The following is a 24,165-nucleotide window of genomic DNA, read 5'->3' as shown; positions in this document are numbered from 1 at the left end:
TCACCCATTATCTCTAAATAGGTCCTGTTTCTTTATATCTTGCTCCAGTCCTTTGTAACTTATTTTCCTTTCCTCTTCCTCTCTTCTTCTCTCTCCCTTTTTTACCCCCTTGTCTCTCTACCTCTATTTCTCTCTTCTGTATTCCCCTTTTCTGTTGCTTTCCAGTATTATACTTATTTTTTGAATTATTTTTCTTTGGTTGTTTTTTTAAGTCTTAAATTCTCCATTCTCTTTCCCCCCTTTCCTTTTTCTTCCCCACATAAAATTGCTTGTTCATTAAAGATGGCTTCTTCTTTGTCCCAGTCTTCTTGTTTTGCAGTCTTTTCTTGTTGTTTCTTATAGTTCCAAATCTCCATTTCTAAGAATTGAAAAACAAAGCCAAAAGAACCCTTCCCTTCTTGTGCATTTTCTTTGTACTTTTTAAGTTCCATTTTCAATTCATCCAGAAGTGGTGCCATTGTATAAATTTTTAAACAACCACCCGATTGATTTTAGTCATTCAAATATAATAACCAAGAATCCAAAGATCACCAAATAATCCAAATATATGCAAGCTGTTTCTTTTTTGCTTTTTTTTCACTTTCTCTTCCTGGGGTTACTATTTAGTTGCAAAGTTTCAGTTAAAATGTATCTTTTAGAAGTCTTGTTGAAGTTTTACTGTAGGTTCTTTTTAATTCCAGGCAGTCTCCTCCCTCTTCCAGATCCTGCCCTTATTCTTTTTCTCTCCCTTCCTGCTTATGAAAAAGAAAACTTTTAATGTCCAGAAATCTTTATTATCCCTTTGGCATTTTGTTTTTTTTCAGCTTAATTGCCTATTGATGTCAAAGCGGATTTTTCTGTTTTCTTATTTAAGTCTCTTAGTTGTCAGTATAGGGAAGGAGAGAGAAGGGAAAAAAAGCCAAACCTTTCCCTTTTCAATTTCCTTCACTGCTTCCGACTCTTCTTTGGGAGCAATGTTATTTTTTGTAAATTTAAATTCCAGGGTACCTTAGTTGTTGCTTTTACAATTTAACCAGGTCAGCCAAAACTTTCACTTCATATCTTCCTCCTGCACATTCTTTTCCGGCCAAGTTCTTCTTTGTGGTGGCCATTTCTGACCACCACTGCAACTGCCTTCGGGAAAGGGAATAATGACCAGTTGAGGAGGAGAGATGTGGCTCTCCTCAACCCTGCTGGTGGTCTCCCCCCTCCTCACCACCTCTACGGGGTGCTTAGCCCCAAAACCAGCCAGCTCGGGGCACTCCAGCGGCGAGCCCAGACAGAAACCACACATGATCATGGATTTCTGTCTGTTGCCGAAGCCCTTCAAACCGGAAGTCACCCCATTGACTTTTATGACTACTTGGAACCACTCAGAGAGTCTGTTTGGGATATCTCAATAGGCGGTTACTTGGCTAATTTGCTTGTCCAGGCTTGTTCTGAAAAAATGAACCAGCATCCATTCAGGCAAAAGAGTTAGTTTCCCACTGATTCTCCTGAATTCACAGATGAGTTCCTTGATGAGTCACCCTCCCTGCTTTAGATTGCTAAGCTCATCTTCTGTGTACAGGTCTTCCTCTGACTCCTAAAATCTGACCTCTAGCAGGTATAGGAAGTCATCTACATCCTGCATTTGGGGGGCCCTTCTCTTGTGGAGGGTTGCTAGCCATCCTCTTGCTTCTCCCTCTAGACCCTCAGAAATGGTATTCACTATGACTCTGGGAATGGATAGAGATATCCATGTCTAGGTGGATTTCAGCTGAGTCAAGGAATAGAGCTAGCTGGACTGTGTCCCCATCAAATTTCCCCTTGAACTGGAATGGTTTGTTGAGCACTACTTCTCCCTCCTCCTCCCCCCTTTGGAAGCCTGAGCTCGAGGTGGCTGGCCTTCTTCCCCGGACCTAGTTTGTAGAGAGGGAGGGGGTTGCCTGCTGTGTGAGGGAGGCACTGACTGCAGCTTTGGACTCTTCTTTCTTCTGGTGGGTGAAGGAGGGCTGTGGTCTCACCTGATTCTCCTGACTTCAAAGGGCTCTGTAAAAACTTCCCTCTGTTTTGGGCAGTATGATGGGATGTCCTCTGAGTGGTAACCCAGTCAAATTCCTCCTTCAGATGCTCTATGGATCTCCCCAAGGATTCCATCAGAGACTTTGGGGCCCTGGACTGTGACCAGTCCCACATTCAATCCCTTCTTCCCAGTTTGCTCAGGGGCCTTCCCCCTTTTTGGCCATGGGGGTGGGGAAACCCAACCTCAGAACCTTTAGGAATTTGTTTTTCCACCAGTACTCATCTGTTTTTCTTTCCTCCACTGGAGCTTCAGAATTCAAGGTGGGCTGCCCTCTAGCTGCAATTATGCTGTCTGCTTCTGTCTGTAGGCCAAATCTGTTTCTCCTTGGGTTGCCTGGTGTAGGCTTTCTTCCTATAGCCTGCCCTCTGCCATGGCTGCCTGAGTTTCTCTCCATGCACCCCAGATGTCGGGAAGTGATTGGAGAGGCTGGGACCCAGGTACCCTGGTAATGTTAATTAAGAAAATCAACTTGCTGTCAGGATTCCATCAATTGCCCTAATTAAATCATGAACCTTGAGCCAAACTTCAAAAAACTTCAAATAATTCATTAGGAGTGACATACTGGCATGACCTGTATGAAACCGATTCTGGCATACATAATTACAGTCACCTATGACCCTGCATCCCCCACCCCCTGGGTGTGCTATAAATCTGTTTCTCCAATTAAGCATGTACACCGGCTAGGTGTCATCCATCACATTCTCCAATTAAAAATTTTCGCTAGCAAAAGCTTCAGTTGCTTAGCTACAATTTTTTAAATGTAAAATTGGAATGTGCTTCTAAGTTAATTTGCTTCTCCAGCCCTTCCCCCTAAACAAGTGTAGGAATGTTTTTCAAGTTGACTTATTCTTCATATTCCACTAAATTTTTATTTCTAAATGTATAACACATTGTTTAGTAATAAACTGCTTTTCCAGGCAGAAAAGCTATTTATACTATTTTTATTATCCAACTAATAATAAGAATACAATAGTATAAATAACATGATAATACAAGTTCTAACAGCAGAGGAAAATTTCCAGGATAGTAAATTGAAATGGCTGTCAATTATAGATTGTTGATTGTAAATTAAATGGACCAACAGTATGAAAAATCTGGCAATAAACTGTAGTATTAACATAGGATGTTGCTTGTTTTCCATCCATATCAGGCACATAATTATAATTGACATACTTGTAACCCAGTCCAATCCAGTCCTCCTGCAGTATTCTGCCATCCCCTCATGAACCCTGTGCAGCTCATTTGGGGCCACAGCCCCCCACAGCCTGTTTTGGCTGGCAGGGGCACCACAGGTTAGTCCTTTGTTATTTCCAGGCTAGCTCCTTGGGCCAGTTTTAAGTACCCCATGGGGCAGATCCTGTTTGCAGGCCTTGAGTTTGACACCCCTGGGCTAGAGATACCTTCTGAAGGAAAGAAACTGCACTCTACTTCAGTCCAACATGGATGTAATTAGCAAAGGAGAAATCTGGACTTAAAAATGAAAATAACCATAGCATCTGCCATCTGTCAGAAATGGTTAGGGTCCACTGCTTGGGTAGGTGTGTTGTGCCCAATTTGGGTCTGAGCCTGGTGCCAAAGCCAATGATGGACGCCAGACACAAGGTGCAGCTTTTCTGATTGCTTTTTATTGGAGTATTCCAAGGAAAAGGGCTCCTGTCAAAATACCAACAATAAAAGATTGAGTAAGTTTTATACATTTTCACTAAAGGAGAAGGTGGGACAAAGCGAGATAATAAGAAATATCATGTAATAAACATTTTAGTAATAATTCTACAATTTGTTCTATTAGTCTCTATCTGTCTCTATTCCCAAATCTTGGCCAATGAATGCCCTAGGAGTTATCTAATACACATTTGACTTGCTTCTCTATTCCTAACTTTTAGCTGAAGTCTGCAAGTTACCTGACTCATGTTATTTTTATCAGCTTTCTAATTAGCCAGGATTGTTATAAGATTTACACATGCATATTTCCTGTGGATAAGAATTCTTCGTTCTTGCCAGACAGATTCCACAATTACAGGCTTCCTGATTTATTTTCAAGTGTGTTTATGACCTTGCTTTATTTTAGCAGACAGCCCATCAAGGGGTTGGACTAGATGACCTATAAGATCTCTTCCAACGGTGTTAAACTGTTAAAATAGCATACAATGAAGAGAAGGTAAAAACTATATAGCAGTTTAAAAGCATACAAATGTGACTAGATAAATAGGTAACATTTAGATGACAAGGTACCTGCATTCTGTGCCCCTTCACAAATAGACATGCTTGGCTGCGCGATTGTGGAATTATCTTTGGATAATTCCCTTAACTAAGAAATGGAGATGAGCACTGCCCCCTAGAGTTCAACCTGACTTTACAGAGGAAACTTTTATCTCTATAGTACAAAAAAAACTGGGCCATTCCACCATCTGCACTATTCTTAAGGATTAAAAAAATATAGAAGGCAATTAAGGCAGCACCAGGAATAGTTTCTATAATAAGCAGATCAGGCCTTATTTCCAAAACAGAAAAACTGCTTATGCTTTGGATTGAGGGTTAAATTTAAAAATGCATTCCAATTAGCCTTCATCTGATTCAGACAAAGGTATGCAGCATTTCTGAACTGCTAAAGGAAAGAGCAGGTAAGGACTGTAATGAAACATTTAGAGACAGCTGTGGCTGGTTTATGTGGTTTCAAAGATGATTTAATTATTATGACATATGCATAACAGGTGAAGCACAAGGGCTAATGAAGAAACTGGCCTATGTTTTCCAGGACAACCAGGGGTGGGATTCAAATTTTTAACAACCGGTTCTGTGGGCATGGCTTAGGTGGTGGCCGTGGCTTGGTGGTCATATGACTGGGTGGATATGGCTTGGTGGTAATGTTATTGGCTGGGTGTGGCCAACTCAATATCACTCGCATTGAGGCACACATCTCCTCACCTGACCTCTCATGACTGTGGGGATGCTGCAACAGTTATAAGTATGAAAAATGGTCATAAGTCACTTCTTTCAGTGCCATTGTAACTTTGAATGGTCACTCCACACAAAGTAACCAGCAAAGGAGGAGGAAAAAATCCAGAGACGTTCCTGAGACAGGAAGTCTAGTCCTGCCAAGAATGTAATAAGGGTTAATGGAGAGGCAGTTTTTGTAAGCAACACCAGAATGTTTCCTTCCTGCCTTCCTTACAGGATTAAGCCAGTAATTTCTTCTAACAACCAGTTCTCCAAACTGCTTAGAATGTTAACAACTGGTTCTAGTAAATAGGTGCGAACTGGTAGAATTCCACCCCTGAGGACAACTGATGAGATCATAGTAGAGGGCAAATATTCACCTGAGCATATCTGCAATGTAGATGAAACTAGACTGTTCTGGAAAAAAATGTCAGTGTGGGCTTACATCCAAAAAAGCTAAAACGATGCCCAGATATAAACTAGTTAAGGATTGAATATCTGATGTTGGGCAGAAATATCTCTGGGTTCAAAGTGGGTTCAAACAAAAGTGATTACTGATTAACAGATCAGAGACTCCCCATGCCTTCAAAAACTGTTATATCTATTTTTATGTTACAGTATGTATGGCCAAAGTGATTGCCAAGAAGGTCGCACTGTGTTAAATTGTTTTTAATGTTTACTTAATAATTTTTTTCTTAAAAAAATATTAAGCATACTCTCCCAGTGTACTACAGTTCCAATCAGAAGGCTTTGATGCCACAAGTAATCTTTGAATTTGGGATTATGACATGCTTTGTGCTGCAGGCAAAGATCTATTACTTAGAGAACAAAACCCCTTTCAGAAGTGTGAGATTTAAAATATTCCAAATTTCATATTCACTAATTCGACAGACAACTCTGATGTACGGAGAAAGTTTATTAAAAATGTGTTTGCAAAGGCAGGCCTTCACGTCTCTTCCCAAAGTTGAGATCATGAAGTGCACTCCCAGGGTTTCAAACAATACTTTTATACAGTTCCAATCAATATAGACCACACCTGAGCTCTCCCAGTTCCTTTTATCTACATGCTTGACAAACACCTCCTGCATGTGTGACATACACATCCTTTCCAAACAAGTAACACATCCTGCATTCATGACAAACATAACTTCCTTTTGCCAGTTACTACAGGATTTATCTTATCTTTGTTTTATACAGTCTGTTCAAAGAAAGGCCACACTTCCTGCACATTCCGATCAAGCTGACACACATTTGTTCTTCCCTTACAGTTAGTGGCTTTGCTGCTGAATCTTGCAATAAGAGTCATTAGCATTTTATAATACGATTCAATTTCTTTTATAAAAGAGTAACTTTCTACCCATTCTCACAGAAGGGACATCCTGACTTCCGGTTTGACATCACAGTGAGATTGATGCAGGGAAGCGGGGCTCCACATCCCCATGCCAAACCCTCTTCATTGGAGGGCCCCCCAAGAGGCTAAGTCACCCCGTAGGGGTGACATACAAAAGAGAGGCATCCTGCAGGTCACAGAGAGTGACAGCTCTCCTGCTGGACTCAGGGTTTCTTCCCTCTTTGCCAAAGATGAATATGAGGTGGCCATTATGGCTGCCAAGAAGCTGGGGCAGGTAAAGAAACTAAGATTGTGCTGGAGCAGTGTGAGAGGACAATGATGGAGCTGGGTGAGGTGATTTTTAATTCTTGCCTAGGATCTGACCCTAAAAGAAAATAAATCCGGGAAGAGGCTCTCAGGAATGTTTTTAAGTGTTGATTAAAGAGAAGCAGAGAGAAATTCCACCCTAACAGGAAATAAGCAAAAGCTATAAAATGCAGAAAGACTGGATGTATAAATCTTATTGGCATGACTTTGAACAGGCATTTAAAATGCTGGACATTTGACTGTTTATTGAATATATTTTGAATCACTTGAAATAAATAACTGGCTTTAGCATTGACTTTTAAGCTGATGGTGCCATTTACTGGTGAATGGATATATACTATGTGATACTCCTAGAATAACAAAAACAACCCTGGAAAATTCTGATAAGAGAAGAAAATAACACCAGGAGGTCTGCTATATTATCTCCTGTTCTATATTATCTACCTTATGGTTACCAGAGGATCAACCTTGAAAACCTGGAGGATATTTAATGGAATGACTTTTGAATACTGGAACTAATTAGCAATTTAAAGAGTGGATTTAAGGAGCTATTTGGAAAATCCCTTGGACCGTATAAATGGAACCAACCAACTAATTGAGGGATATAAAGAACCATAACTTTTGTATCTCCTGATGAACAAAGTTAAGATTAAATAACTTGCTGGCTTTGGGAATTAAAAAAATGACTCTTGAGTGGTGACAGATTATTGATAGAACACTGAGTAATATTTGAACTTTTTAAAATAAGACAAGATGGCTCACCAGGAAGAATTGGAGGCCCTTCAAAAAAAACTATGTTGATGCTTCAAAGTTTTATGATACTATGAAGGGGAATTTCAGGGAGATAAAAAATTTACTACATGATATAACTGGAAATACTGAAAATGTGCAACAAGGAATAATGAATCAAGATAATAAAATCCAGGAAACGGGAGATAACTGGAAGCTTAGAGGATGTGATAGAACAGATTACACAACAAATAGAACAAGGAGAAAAGCAGGAGATAATAAAGTTGGGCGAAATAAAATTGGGAGAATATGTATTAGGAGGTAGAAAAATGGAACTGAATAAATCAAAAGGTATTTTTGGAAAAAAGACAGAGGATTTGGCAGACTTGCAGGTGGATTGGTAGCAAAAAATAGTGGAGATGGAAATAATGGTTGGGTTGAATATAAAAGAAGTAAATAACGATCCAAGGGAAGAGTATAGGAGGTGAATTAAAAAACAAAGATGTGAAACTTCTAAGAGGATGAGAGATGATGAATAGAAAGGATATTTTTTAAAACAAGATTGGCTGTATTAAGAATTAGAATAGATTAAGAAATTAGGAATAGGGGGAATTATTATACATATTTTTGCATAACACATTCAAAGTGAATGGTAGAGGTTAAGATCAGAATTTGAAAAAGGGTGTTGTTCTGTCTTTTATAATTACTGGCTGAATGTATAAAGACAAACAGGCAAACTCTACAGAGTCTTCCATACACATTTCTTTTTTGGTCACAAGGCATTCTGAAGCTGTAACTCACGGTTTTGTCAAGATTCATCTAATATCCAACTCTTTGCACAGCTGACTTCATAGTATAAAAAGACAGTTCTTTTCATCCCATAATGATGAAGCAGAGGGAGCCAGCATGCTTCTGGGTCCAGGCAAGGAAAGGGAACAAAGGGCTTCCCCCAATCCAACCAAGGGTCAATTCAGTGACCAATCAGGATTACAGATGTGACCACATGACATGAACTACATTTACCATGAAGCCTTAACTACATTTACCATGATGCATTCCCTTAAGGGGACAGCTCCCAATTCCTAACTAACTATCCCACTTCCTAATTAACTATATACTGTCTGGGCAGCACACTCCCCGACTGGAATTATAAATTCCACTACCAACTATCTATCAGTTAACTATAAATTAACTATATAACCAAGATAAACAGTAAACAGTAACATAGAATCAAACAAGCAAAGCATGCAAAGCTTGAGGTTCGATCTTCAAGTTCAGCCTTTCTCTGCAGCAACACTAGGTTGGTGATCAATCTGGTGTAGAGCTTCTTGGTGAAAGTCTGCTGGTCGTTTCTGGAGGCCTTGTAGGGTGGACAGGTACTCTTGCTTCCATTGGTTCCAAGGGATGTTGGCAAGCCATTGGAATGGCTGTTGCAAAGGCATTTGCCTGGGTTGGGGTCTGCAGCCGATCGACACATACTATTCCTGAGATTCCCCAGCCCAGTTCTGTCTTGACAGCAAAAGGGGAGCCTCTCGGGCCTCTGACTACTTCAATGCAAGCTAAAGCGTCAGGGGCATCTACTCCCAGCAAGAGCAAAATCTTGGCTTTAGGATCTAGAGTGGGAAAGTGATGAGCCATGTGCTTCAGGTGAGGTCTGCTGTTTACTACCTCTGATGTTGCAGTCTGGCTGCGGTCATCTGGTATCCCATCCCATTCTAACACAGTGGCAGTGGGAACCAGGAACTTCCATCTAATATACAGAGTCCAGTAGCTCTCCTCCCCACCATGCTTTGTGGTCCATTGAAGTGCATTTCTTCCTTTTGAGCAGTGATGAGGTTGAAGAATACGGACCTGGCCAAGGAGTGATTGCTCTGATTATCCACTATTACATACAACTTCACTGCTTCTTCTGGGCATTCATCAGGGTAGATGTTGACTAAGCAGAACTGATGACACGAGCGAGGGGATAGTCTTTTATAGCACAGTGCTGTGCAATTGACACTCGCCACTGGCTCCGGATGTGCTTCTGTAGCACACTGAGGTTCCTTGGCCAAAGGAGGGTTAGGAATTGTCTGCTGTGGTGAGTAAGAATCTGGATGCAGAGTGGCTGGGTGCGTGTTGCTATTGCATAAGTAACATTGCACCTTGGCTGTGCAATCTCTGGCCGTGTGTTTAGACAATTCGCAACACTTGTAGCAGAATCTGTACTCCCTTATCAAAGCTTTCCTTAGGCACAGGGGCTTCTTTGCAAATGCCTGGCACCTGTTCAGTGGGTGTGGAGTATTGTGTAATGGACAAATCTGGTCCTTCTTTGTTCTCAGAAGTCTATTTTGGGTTGTTTCTGACGTGTCTTCACCCATTCTCTGAATGGATGAGGTAGCAATCTCCGTTTTATGTACAGACATGAGGGATTTTCCCTTAGCAGTTTGTGTCAGTCCTGTGGATGGCGCAGAGTTGCTGCTGGGTCTTTTGTCAGTTGGAGGACTAACAGCTCTGAGTCTGCAGGTCTGGGGGTCATTGCACGATGTTGCCTGGTGGGCCATGAATGCTTCGAGAAAGGTGAAGGGAGGTACTTTGTTTCGACCATCGGCCCTGAAGGCCTCAGACAACTTGATCCATTGCTCAATTAGCATCTGTGGTAGTTTTTGAATGATTTTGCTTTGCATATCGAATTGGTTAAGACAAGTGAGTCCCGGTAAGTTGGGATCCCTTTGTGCCACTCTCAGCTGTATAAGGTCCCTGAGCTGGCTAGGCTCATTGAGAGTTATTTTAGGAAAGCTGTGGAGGTGATCCAAGAGTGATGATTCCACCTCTGTGTGTGCACCATACTCTTCATCAAGTCTCTTCCATGTTAGCTGAATTGCAGCATCTGGATCTTTCAAGTGGGATCCATAAATGTCCTTCACTGCTCTTGCAGACCGTGGCCCCAGCCATGCTATCAAGTGTATGAGTACTTTGTCAGGCTGCAGGTGTGCAGCCTGAATGTTGCACATGAAAATACTCTTCCATAGTAGATAACCTCTGCCTGGCTCATCAGAGAATTTGTATACACCATTGGTGGCCAAATCTAGCTTTCCTCTCCTTAGTGCCAACTCTTGCCAGAATGACAGGTCCTCTACTGAGGTGGCATAAGGGTTGTAGGTAAGGTACACTGGTACTGTGGGGTCTCCCTTTGGAATCTCATAGACTTGGTCTAGGTTGTGTCTCAGCGATGGCTCATAGTCTTCCTCCCTGTACTTCCTGAGGAGGTTGTCCTCCCAGGCCATATACAATGGTTGTGCTTCATGCTGCTGGGCAGGCGGACCGTGGTTATCTCGTTGTATCTCTGAGCTCGAGTAGTATTGAGGTTGTGGCAGGAAGTCCACTGCATTTGGGTTGATCTGGAGAGTTGCCGCTTGATTTCTGCTGAGAAATCTTCACTGTTACTGGAGGGCTAATTTGCTTGCCTTGCAGGTCTTGAGATGTTGGGTTAGGTTTTCTATTTTGGGGAATGGAATCTCGAGTCTTAGGTCTTATAACATCAGTTTTGTGACTGGTGTTTAGAGTCTGTGGTTGAGATTGAGCTTTCTGTGCAGTCTCATACTCCATATATACAACATCTGCTGTGGAGAAGATCTGCATGTCTATACTGATATTTAAACCCCCAAAATGGCCAAATGGAAGGTGGATTTTGAAAGCAGGTACTTTCCAAAGAGGTGGGCTGCAGAGTACCTGTTTGCTGAGATTGAAGATAAGGTCATGTGCCTTGTTTGCAGAGCTAATATACTTATAGGATATAACATGAGATGGAACTATGAGACAAAACATCAGGACAAGTACAAAAACTTGGACGTACAGCAGAAGCTAAAGAAGGTGAAATGGTTTTAAAAGAGTCTGATATCATGGCAACATATGTTCAAAAAAGCAAAATCACAAAGTGAAGCTGCTGTGAAAGCTAGTTTTATAGTGACAGAAGAGAAAGCTAAATCACCCAGAAGGGGAGTTTTTGAAGAACTGCATGATTATTTTCTAAGTCTTGGATTTGTTGTTGTAACACGTTTTGTTGGGCATAAATTCTCTTGTTTCTCATAGCATTATAGGAAATTGTTGTGCCTCTTATAATTGCTTTCATAGTATCCCAAATGTTCTGTTTTGAAGTTGTTTCATTATTATTATCTTTTAGAAAATAGTTTAGCTCCTCTTTCAGTTTATTAATATACTCTTCTTCGTTTACAATTTGGTTGTTTAGTGTCCATCTTTTTTTATTCGTCTCCTATCTCTCCAAATTAGCTGTATTGGGTTATGATCAGCCCATTCATTCGGTAGGATTTTGATTTCTTTTATTTCATTAGCCAAGTCCAAATCCATCCAAGCCATATCTATTCTGGTCCAAGTCTTATGTGGGTTAGAATAGTATGTAAATTGTTTTCCTTCAAGATTCCGTTCCCTCCATAGATCTTTTAAATTTAGCTCTCTCAACATTTCCTTACATGCCGCAGAAAGTTCCTTTTCCCCTTCTTGTTTTTCCCCATATTACTATGGTCTTTCTGGTAGTCTGCAATGGAGTTAAAATCGCCAATCAAGCAAATGTTTCTTTTTCAAAGCCTACTATTTTTGGTGAAGGTGTTTAAAAAATTTCCCCTGGTCATCATTTGGGGCATAGATTGCTACAAGTAAAAATGTGATGTGGTTTATCCAAACTTGTATAACCAGAGTTCTTCCTTCGGGATCCGACCAGATTAATTCTGCCTTTACATCTTGTTTTACGTAAATTGCAATTCCCTTTTTCTTGTGTTTGTCGGCCGGTGCTGTAAAAGTTTACCTAATTTTGGACAAATTAGATGTCTTTCGTCATTTTTCGAAATATGTGTCTCTTGAAGACATATTATATCTGCGTTATGTTGAATAAGTTTTGAGAATATCCTTTTTCTTTTTGATAATGAATTTAATCCGTTTATATTGATGGAGAGCAACTTCTTCCCCTCCACCATTTATCTACTTCTGCTTAGATTTTTGCCTAGTAATGATTCGGTTCTCTTGTTGTTGTTGTTGTGGGATTTGCTCTTCTCTCCCATGTTGTGGATTATCACTTCCTGAAATTGGAGAAAGTCGTTCCTTTTGGGTTCTGTGATAATATCGGACCTCCTGTGGTCTTGTTTTAGGTTCTTCTTTGGTGGGTTGACTATTCTTATCTGTGAGCTGTTGATGAAAAACTTGGGCCTGTTCTATCGATTCTATTTTGATTTTCCTCTCTTTCCATGTAATTAACATCCCTTCCGGGATTAACCATTTAAAATGGATTCCTTCTTTATTTAAATCATTAGCTAAAAATTTATAATCTTGTCTTATCATCCTCACTCTCTTTGGAATTTGTTTTAAAATCCTAATTTCTCTGCCTTTATATGATATTGTTTCCTCCCTAGACATTTTCAAAATTAAATCCCTCAGACATCTCCTAGAGAAGCGGATATGAATTTCTCTTGGACAGTTGTTACGCCTGGCATAGCTTGTGCTAACCCTATATACCTCATCAAACTCTTTAATTAGATCATCTTTTTCCTTTCCTAGCCATTCAGCCAATGTTTCTGCCATCAAATGTTCCAATTCTTCATTTTTGGCTTCCGCCACATTCTGGAATCTTAAATACGCCATTGCTTTGTCCATCTCGAGGTGGACCAGAGAGTCTTCCATTTCTCTAAGTACATTTTTAAATTCCTCATCCATCCTTTCAAAGTTAGTCTCCATGCGTGTTGTTCTACTCTCTATATCTTTTATTTTCACTTCGCTTCTCTCCATGGCCTGCTGTAGAGACCCTATCTTACCCTCCACCTTCGATATATCCGCTTTCATTTCAGCCTTCAGTTTCCCCATCTCATCTTTCAATTCGCTTATATCTGCTCTAGTTTCTTTGTGATTTTTAATCATCATTTCTTGCATTTTAGATATAGCTTCCTGCAAGGCTAATATGGAAGTTTGTATATTAATATTGGGGACATTGGGCTGCTTTTCCCCTATTAAAGACTCCTCGATAGTTTTTTGAGATGTTGGTGGGGTGGCTGTCAACGTAGTGCGATAGGGTCGGGATAGCCTTCTTTCCTGTTTTTAAGGCCATAGTTGTTGTGGATGTCATCTCTAAGTATTTGTTTTTGTTGATGCACAATTTTAAATATATTATCCCAAATCACCATTCAGTATTTGGGTCCTGTACTTGAAAGACTATTCACGTATTTCAATTTTATATCTCACTCCACAGTCTTTTCCCCTATATCATAAATAGATATCTGCAACAATATTCTAGTCTATGTAATAAGAAAATTGGTCAGCAATAGTACATCAATTAACACTTTAAGGGCTTAATCTTAAATGTCATAAGTAGTCTAAATAATTTATAAATAGATTATATCAACAAAGTTTATCCCTTTTACTATTAATACTTACAACAGTAAACTCTTAACTCTTTGATAATAGTGTATCCTCCTCTTCCCCCCCAAGTAAGTAAAATTATGTAAAGTATTTAGGAGATACAATAGGGAGGCAGGGGGCAAGATAATAAGAGAAGGGGTAGAAGAGAGATTACCACAGCTTCAGAAAATCAACAAACAAACAACAAGGAAGTCATCTTAAAGAGAAAATAGTACCCACTTAGTAAACTTAAGCAGTACCACGTAATAAAGAAAGCAAATTGGGTGAGCTAAAGTTCCATCTTCCAGCTAGAGGTTTCTTTTCAGCCTTCCAATCAGCAAATGGTGAAATGTGCTGACTAATCTGCAGTCCCAAAACCGTCTTTCCCAGCCTACTGTTCGCCTCTGCCTTCTTCCTCTTGCTGCTGCTTCTTTCTTTGCTTTCCAACTTTTAAATCCACATACAAATCTTCCAAAGTCCAATATAATGCTCAATTTATCTTCTCCCCAATATTAAGTAGATGTAATAGTCATGTTGTGCTCAGATCTGAGGATTCATAAGACTCAATCAATGTCAATATTCTTTCACCTCCATCGCCTCCCTCTTCTCAAATAGAGTCAAAAAGAAAGGTCCAAGAATCAAATAAAGCCCCTCACCAGTTCCGGACCTCCGATCTCCAGGTTTTAGCAATCTCCCTTTTTCCCAAAAGCTTCCCCTTCACAGGGTAAAACTGTGTTTTCCTTCGCTCTCCATTATAATCTTTCCATTTTCCCAATTGCTTTTCTGGCCGCTCTCCGCCCGACTTCCAAGAGGTGCTTATCACAACCAGGAGAGAAGAATTTATGCTATCATTCTTCTGTCATTCTACTCCCTTCAGACTTCAAAGAATCCAAGATATAAACCGTTTCTCTGTTCCTGTTACTCGATCTCGCAGGCTGTCACTGCTTTGCTTATTCACTCAAGTGGCAGACCGGATTGGAAGCCGCCATAAAATGACAGCTTACTCTTTAGCGCCGAGCTCGGGAGCTTCCCTCTTCACTGTCGGGGAGTTGCCTTCCCCCCTCTGCAGCTCGAGGATCTCCACGTTGACACGAACCTCTCCGGGGTTCATGTATCCCTGGGGGATCGCTCCTGACGCCAGAAAAGAGTGGCAGGACAGGAGAACGGAGGTGAAGAAGTCTGGTGCAGGCTTCGAACACCTTTTCTGGCGTAAGGACTGCATGATTAAAGTGTGCAAAGTCTTATGTTCAGACCAAAAGCAAGCATTTTTGATTGTAAGCATAAGAAGAAATACTGTTACTGATCAGTTATGTAAGCTTGCCACTGATTTACATTTTCATTGCATTTTCCCTTGCTGTGGATCAGAGCAGTTATATCACTGGCACAGCACAGCTGACAAACTTCATCTGTGGACTGGACTCAAGTTTATACAATACAGAGGAACATTTGGATATGAAATCAATGCATGGCACTACCACAGGAAAAGACATATTTGAAGCAGTATCTAAATGTGTAAATGACATGAAACTTCCCTGGGACAAATGTACAGGACTGACAACAAATGGAGCACCTTTGATGTTCTGGGAAAAGAGTGGATTAGTGGAAAGGATGTCAGAGAAGATGAAGAACGAGAATTGCACAGGTGAGCTGAAAGTATATCACTGCATCATACATCAGGAAACACTATGCAGTAAAGCTCTGAAGATGGAGCAAGTAATGAACACTGTAACATAGACAGCTAACTTTATAAATGCCAAAGGTTTAAAACACGACCAATTTAAGTCTTTTTTGGAGAAAATATATCCTGAACTTGGTGATCTGCCCCATCACACAGAGGTGTGATGGCTACATTGAGAAAAAGTGTTCAACAGATTTTTGAGTTGCATAAGTAAATCTGTCAGTTCATGGAAGTAAAGAAAAAGACTCTACAGTACTGTGGGATGAAAAGTGGCTGTATGAATTAGCTTTTTTGTGCAACATAAATATCTCACTGTGCTAAAACTTCAGTTTCAGGGACAGGACCGTATGATCATGGACACGTATGATGCAGTGAAAGCCTTTCAAGTTAAGCTGTGACTGTGGGAGACTCAGATGCAGCAGGGAAACTTGAGTCACTTTCCCTATTGCCAAACATTCATAAACCACTGCTGTGTTCTCAGATGCTCATTTTGCTGATAAACTGAGCATGCTTCACACGGAGTTTACACATCACTTTGTTGACTTTGAAGTACATAAATTCAATTTTGGACTGCTCAGTAATCCATTTGCAGTTGATGTGGAGAAAGCACCTGTAAACATCCAGATGGAATTGATAGAACTCCAATGTGAAAGCACACTTAAGGCAAAGTATGATTTTGTAAGGTACTGCCTCCCATAACACTGATGTTACTGTGAATAGTTCTAAATTAGTCTCTCTTTCTATCTATCTACAGGACAAGAATCTATACTTTTCCATCAACTCTTTCTTTGGCTAGAAATGTCTTCCCAAGGAAAGCAACCAAGCTCTATTTCAGCTCAACATGGAGAAAAGAAACAAAAAAATGTTAATTTGGACTTGAAAATAAAAATAATTAAAGTCCATGAGAAGGAGAAGAAGGTAAAGACTATAGGATAAAAAGGACTGGCCCATTTCATCATGTGCATAACGATAAAGAAGAGATAAAAGAGGCAATTAAATCAGCTCTAGGGACAGATGCCATAATCAACAAAAATAGGACAGACCTCTTTTCAAAAACAGAAAAGTTACTTGTGCTTTGGATTGATGATCAGATCCAAAAAAGAATTCCAAAAATAGTCTTCATCTGATTCATGCAAAGCACACAGTATTTTTGAAATGCTAAAGCAAGGAGAAGGTGAGGAGTGCAATGAGACATTTGGAGCCAGCCTTAGCTGGTTTATGCAATTTCAAAAATGATTCAGTTACTATAACATATGAGTAACAGGTAAAGCTGCAAGTATTAAAGCTGCCCAACACTTTCCAGACAAACTGGATGAAATTATAGTAGAGGGCAACTATTTACCACACCAGATCTTTAATATGGATAAATCTGGGTTGCATTGCAAGAAAATGCCAGAGCGGACTTACATCCACAAAAAGGGCCAAAACAATGGATATAAATAATTTAAGGACAGAATAACTTTGTTATTGGGCAGAAATGTCTCTGGGTTCAAGTTGAAGCTATTGCCAATTCATAGATCAGAGAAACCTCATGCCTTCAAAAACGTAAGCACACTCTCCCAGTGTGTTACAGATCCACTCAGAAGGCATGGATGACACAAGCAATCTTTGAGGATTATTTTATCTTGCTTTTTGTCACAAGTAAGAACTTACTACTTAGAGAATATCTCTTTCAGAATTCTCCTACTTCTGTACAATGCCCCTGGACCCCCAACATATCTCCTCAAAAACACAATCCCTCTCCTACAACCTATAGATCAGGGAGTGACTGCAACTTTTAAGGCACACTACTTATGTACTGCATTTGCCAAAGCCATAGCTGCAAGGGAAAAAGAGAAATTAGCATTGCATGACTTTTTGGAAAGGTTACAATATCCTTTACTGCATCAAAAACATTGTAGAAGCCTGGCAGGATGCAACTACAAAATGTATCCAAGGGTTTTGGATAAAATCATTGGAAGAGGCAGTATAGAAATTCCATATCTGGAAACAAAGTTCAATGATGTTTTGTGTGAATAGATACATTCATCAAGAGTCAAGAAAAAAAAACATTTCAGTGTGTGACTGAAATGGAGCATAATTTGCTCTTTAATTTAGAAAAGCAAGGATTTGAGACCACATTTGTAAATGGGTAGTGTTTTATAAAGAGATATGGCAATGTATGTGCAAAGGGCATAAAGCAAGATAACCTTTATGTGTTGCGGACTTCCAGTTTGAAGGGCTTCAGCGACAGACAGAAATCTGCGATCGTGCGTGGTTTCTGTCTGGGCTCGCTGCTGGAGCACCCCGACCCAGCTGGTTTTGGGGCTAAGCCACCCCATAGAGGTGGTGAAGAGGGGGAAGACTGCCAGCAGGGTTGAGAAGAGCCACATCTCTCCTCCTCAGCTGGCCATTACTCCCTTTCCCAAAGGCAGTTGCAGCAGTGGTCAGAAATGGCCACCACAAAGGAGAACTCGGCCGGAAAAGAATGTACAGGAGGAAGATGAGAAGTGAAAGTTTTGGCTGACTGGATTAAATTGTAAAAGCAACAACCAAGGTACCCTGGAATTTAAACTTACAAAAAAATAAAATCATTCCCAAAGAAGAGTCAGAAGCACAGAAGGAAAATGAAAAGGGAAAGGTTTGGCTTTTTTCTCTCTCTCTCTCTCCTTCCCTATACTGACAACTAAGAGACTTAAATAAGAAATCAGAAAAATCTGCTTTGACATCAATAGGCAATTAAGCTGAAAATAAAACAAAATGCCAAAGGGATAATAAAGATTTCTGGACATTAAAAGTTTTCTTTTTCATAAGCAGGAAGGGAGAGAAAAAGAATAAGGGCAGGATCTGGAAGAGGGAGGAGACTGCCTGGAATTAAAAAGAATCTACAGTAAAACTTCAACAAGACTTCTAAAAGATACATTTTAACTGAAACTTTGCAACTAAATAGTAACTCCAGGAAGAGAAAGTGAAAAAAAAGAGCAAAAAAGAAACAGCTTGCGTGTATTTGGATTATTTGGTGATCTTTGGATTTTTGGTTATTATATTTGAATGACTAAAATACACACTGCTTTGGATGCTTGCTCAGAGAGGCTTGAGCTGATCAGGGTCAGTGACTTTTTAAAGAGATTTTAAATTTAAATTGCCTCCAGAAGTTGTGGCTGCCCCATCACTGGAGGCTTTTAAGAAGAGACTGGATAGCCATCTATCAAAAATAGCATAGGAGTCCTACAAGAGCAATGGTTGGACTAGATGAGGCATCCTCAAACTATGGCCTGCAGAATGGACAGAGCCCGCCGAAGCCATTAATATGGGACCATGAGGTTGCCCTGCCACATCACCCCACCCAACCACCAGCCGCTACCCTTTGGCCAAGTGCAGGACTTACCTTTGTGAGCCCCATGGGCTAGAACTGGAAGATAAGGCCAATGTTGGATGAGCGGGGGAGGCCAAAAAAAAGGGATGGGCAGAGGCCCCAGGAGGCATCTGCACAACATGTTTTGGCCAGCAGAGTGCTTCTGGGGGGTGGGGGAAGCCAAAAATGGGGTGAGCAGAGGCCTTGTGAGGCATTTGGTTTTGGCTAGCAGAGTGCTTCTGGGGGGCAGGGGAGGCAAAAAATGGGCAGTGCCAACCAAGGAAAATATTCAAAAAGGCATCCCGGTGCCTGTTTTTGCTGGCAGAGTGCTTCTGGGGAATGGGAGAAGCCAGATACAGATACAGATAATCAGAGTTGGAAGGGACCTTGTAGGTCATGTAGTCCAAGCCCCTGCCCAAGCTGGAGACCCTACACTATTTCTGACAAATGGCAGTCCAATCTCTTCTTGAAAGTCTCAACTGATGGTACTCCCACAACTTCTGAGGGCAAGCTGTTCCATTGGTTGATTGTTTTCACTGTCAGAAAGTTTCTCCTTGTTTCCAGGTTAAACCTCTCCTTGTTCATTTTCCATCCATTATTCCTTGTCTGGCCTACAAGAGCTTTAGAAAATAGCTTGACCCCTTCCTCCCTGTGGCAGCCCCTCAAATATTGGAAGACCGCTATCATGTCTCCCCTGGTCCTTCTCTTTACTAGACTAGCCAAGTCCAGTTCCTGCAACCATTTGTTGTATATTTTAGCCTCCAGTCCCCTAATCATCCTGGTTGCTCTTCTCTGTACTTTTTCTAGAGTCTCAATATTTTTTTTATAATGTGGTGACCAAAACTGGATGCAGTACTTTAGGTGTGGTCTTACTAAGACTTTATAGAGTGGTATTAGTACTTCCCTTGATCTTGACTGTATCCCTCTGTTAATACAATTTAATACAATTTAGGATTGCATTAGTTTTTTTGGTGGCTGCTGCACACTGCTGGCTCATATTTAGCTGGTTGTCCCCTAAGACTCCAAGATCCCTCTCACAGTTACTGCTATTGAGCCTGGTTTCACCCAGTCTATATGTGTACTTTTGGTTTTTCTTTCTATATTGAATTTCAGTTTATTAGATATGGCCCAGTGTTCTAGTATGTCAAGATCCATCTGGATCTTGAGCCTATCTTCTTGGGTGTTTGCTTTTCCTGCCAGCTTAGTATCATCTGCAAATTTGGTAAATTCCCCTTCTATTCATTCCCTCATCTAAATCGTTAATGAAGATATTGAAGAGTACTGGACCTAAGACAGAATCTTGTGGCACCCCACTGCTTACTTCCCTCCATGTAGACTTAGACCCATTAAGGACTACTTGTTGAGTATGGTTTGCCAGCCAGTTGCGAATCCATCTAGTGGTGGTGCTATCTATTCCACTTTTTTCTAGCTTACTAAGAAGTAGTTTGTGGTCTACTTTATCGAATGCCTTGCTGAAATCTAAATATATTATGTCCACAGTATTTTGCTGGTCTACTAATTTAGTCACTATGTTGAAGAATGAAATAAGATTGGTTTGGCATGATCTGTTTTTAACAAACACGTGCTGACTGCTCGTTATTATTTTACTGGTTTCTAGATGTTGGCAGATCTGTTTTTTTATTATCTTTTCCCGGGTATTTTCCCGGGTATTTTTTATTATCTTTTCCCAGGAATCTTCCCGGCTATTGATGTGAGGCTGATTGGTCTATAGTTTCCTGAGTCTGTTTTTTTTTTTTTCCTTTTTTGAAGATGGGAACCACATCAGCTTTTTTCCAGTCCTCTAGTAGTTCCCCGGGGCTCCAGGATTTTTGAAGGATATGGTGCAGTGGTTCTGAGATGACCTCTGCCAGCTCCTTTAAAACTCTGGAACGTAATCCATCAGGCCCTGGTGATTTGTTTTTGTCAAGATTAGACAGGTGTTCTCTTACCATTATTTTGCTTATTTTAACTTTTATTTCTGGTCTGTCTTTTACAGTTATATTTTTGGTGGGTTGAGCTATAGTTTCTTTTTGCGTGAAGACAGAGGCAAAGAATGAGTTAAGCAGATTTGCTTTCTCTGTGTTGCCTGTTACTTCCTTGCCATCTTCTCTCTTTAGTGGACCAACTGTTTCCTTGATTTTTTTCTTGTTATTTATATGTTGGAAGAAACTTTTTTTATTATCTTTGACTTTTGTTCGTTCTGAGCCTTTGCTATCCTGACTTCATCTTTGCAGATTCTGGCTATCTGCTGATATTCTGCCTTAGTTGTATGTCCTTCTTTCCATTTTTTGTACTTGTCCTTTTTTTCTTTCAATTTGCCAGAGAGATCTTTGTGCAGCCATGCTGGTTTCTTCTTGGATTTCTTGTTTTTCTTTCTCAGTGGTATTGTGCTGGTCTGGGCTTCTATGATCATACTTTTTAGAGTTTCCCAAGATTCTTGAGTTGTTTTCCCATTTAGGATTTTCATCCATGGAATCTTTCCCAAGTTCTCTCTGAGTTTATTGAAATCGGGCAGCCAAAAGAAAATATTCAAAGATTTGCCATGGACTTCAGTCCACCATCACTTTGCTGGGGGGAGGGGGGAAACTGAAGGGTCCCAACAAGATAGACTGTGCCTGCTGTGTAATTATGCATTGCTTCCAAGAGTCATGCTTAATGCCAGGTACCTGCATACTTTCCATTCATCCTAGGTGAAGCAGAGCAGAAGTAGAGATGGGTGGGGGGGCCCAAGAGCATGCCGCACCCCAGTGCGGCGCTATCCCATGCTGACTGGACTAGCCCAGCAGCGGATCCCCCAGTCATGGACTGGATGAGGGGTCCAAAGCAGGGTGGAGGGTGAGTGGGTGGGTCTCAGTGGAGAGCACCACCCTGGCACTAAGTGCAACTCTTGGAAGTGATGCTTAATTATGCACTAGGTGCAGCCTCTCTCATTGGGACCCTTCGGCTCCACTTCCGGCAGAGTGACTGTGGCAAATCTTTGAGGTCTTTTCTCAGCCAGCAAAAGGCGCAGCCCTTCACTCATGAGGAGAACTTGGTGGCCTGTGGAGAATCAGAACTGGCAAGACATGAGCAAGCTAGGGAGCGGGTGCCTCAACAAACCGCCCCACCACCTTCTTAACTCCCTCCCACTGCCACCCCTTGGTTGCCTGTCCTTCTCCCGCTCAGCTCTCAGCAGTTCCAGGGCGGTGGACGATGAGGCTGCCTGCCCCTTAAGGACAGCGGTCTCTGTCCCTGGAGAGGGAGGCAGGAAGGGCATCCAAGTGATAGCAGTGGGGGAAAGATGGCGGGGCAGCTGTTGCAGCACCCACTCCCTAGCTCACTTGCATCTCGGCGGCTGCTGAGCCCTCGCCTTGGGGCTTTCTCGCCAGATCTGCTCTGAGCAATGCCTGCCTAGTCCAATCCTGCCTGCCAGATGTGTGGAGCCCTTGCTCTAGCCTGTTGTGCATGTTCAGCATGTGTGGAGGAAGCTCCAGGACAGCCAGTGAGATTCCAAAAGCTGATTGACACTACCGTGATGTGAATAGAATGGAATGGAAATAGGAGAGGATGGAATGAGAATGGGAATAGAAATGGGATGGAATAGCAATTGCATAGTGTGGGAGTGGGAATGGAAATAGGATGGAAAGGAAATGGAAAAGAATGGAATTCAATGAGGTATCCCAGGGTACTGCCAGGATTGAAGGGGATCCTGCAGAAGATGCCCCAGGAGAGAAATATGGAAAGAGAGAGATATGGAAAGAGACATAGATAGAGATAGATAGATAGATAGATAGATAGATAGATAGATAGATAGATAGATAGATGATAGATAGATAGATAGATAGATAGATAGATAGATAGATAGATAGATAGATAGATAGATAGATAATGACAGACAGACAGACAGACAGACTGACTTGTAAGCTCCTTGGGGCTGAGAAGACTTGCTGCAAAACTGAGTATGCTGAGGTGGAACACTAAACAACTTAAAAAACCATCTGGTAAAAAGAAAAATCAACCAAAAGAGCAACACGCAAAAACAAATAAAACACCCCCAGGAGCAAAACAAATGAAAATTTAATTTGTGTGTATTGTTTAATGGACTGCTAAATTGGCCTTGTCCACCACATGATCACCTAGCCATGCCCACCCAGCCAGTCTGGCCCCCCAAAAGTCTGAGGGACTGTGCATTGGTCCCATTTAAAAAGTTTGGGGACCTGGACTAGATGATTTCCAAGGTCCTTTCCAACTCTATTGCAAGCTTTACAAGTCTTTCCCCCATCTCCCTCTGGGTTTCTGTCTGGAGATGCCTGAGCTGATTAATGGCAAGGTTTTTTTTTTAAGTGACTCAAGCCAGGAACCCTGTAAATTCACCACCTGACTTTGGCTGCCTTTATGAACATATATATATACATATATAAAAGCAACTGCAAATGGAGAGTTCTGGGCGCATGCTTGGAGGCAATTTAGTTCCTGAGCAGAATGCTACTCTGGAATCAGCTGATGGGCAGCTGACAGCATTGAGTAAAGCTTCTCCGTTCACTTAATGATGGCAGCGATCAATTAACAAATGGGAGGAAATAGTAAGTCAAATCTTGGTTCATTTAATGACCCATTTGATTCAATTAATAAATTTGATTTTAAAAGGTGATAAAGTTGACTCTGATTCATTTGATAACATTTTTGACAGGCTCCATTAGGGTTGTACCTTGAGGACTACCTGGATGTGCAAACTAACTAGTAGGTAGATCTAATTAAATCAAGTATGTGACCAAGATGTTTCCATTTGATTTATATGTCAATTACCATTAACCCCAGTCTCCATGATAAGGATTTAGAGAATTCAAGTCCAAACTATAGAATTGGAAATAATTCTCAGTGGAAGAGGAATTCAGAATAAGCCTGTCACAAAGACCTAGAAATCTGCGTGTTGATGGTTTTATGGGCTGTTTCATAAATATCAAATCCATTTGAAAAATAAATGGCTTAAATGTCTTTTTTGTATTTGCATACATTTATTAAGCCACTTTAAGATACACAAGAAAAAAAGCATTAGGAAAGAAAGAAAATAGGATATTATAAGTTCAAGCAGAATGAAATCTCCCTTCCAAAAGGTTTTCACAAATGAAAAGAAAATTTATTCAAAGAACAATATAATTATAATACAACTGAACAAAAACAATGGTAGTACAAAACAAGCAGTCCAATCAACAAAACCAAGTTAAACAAAACAAGTCTTAATTTCCTGCCACCATTTTCTCCACAGCCATCTCAGAATGACAAAGTTTCCATTATAGAGAAGGCTAACCATATTTACTAACAGTTTCAGTGCTGGAGCACAAATCTATGTGATGCTGAATAGCAGCATCAATTTCCAATGGATTTCTTCTAGCTGAATCTCTGAAACATTTTGTTATGCAGTTTGA

The 24,165-nt window shown here is 40.8% G+C and overlaps 1 pseudogene; it reads left to right on the top strand.

The window, feature by feature from the left end:
• The first annotated feature begins 11,015 nt into the window (after window positions 1-11,015).
• LOC148124058 (general transcription factor II-I repeat domain-containing protein 2-like) lies at window positions 11,016-21,878 on the top strand (annotated as a pseudogene).
• Window positions 21,879-24,165: the final 2,287 nt, after the last annotated feature.

This window comes from Pseudonaja textilis, chromosome Z (assembly GCF_049901715.1).
Source record: "Pseudonaja textilis isolate UNSWEBS1 chromosome Z, rPseTex1.2, whole genome shotgun sequence".
In the NCBI taxonomy this organism is placed as follows: Eukaryota; Metazoa; Chordata; class Lepidosauria; order Squamata; family Elapidae; genus Pseudonaja; species Pseudonaja textilis.
The sequence above is the reverse complement of the archived record's forward strand: the minus strand, read 5'-3'. Positions and strand labels throughout refer to the sequence as shown.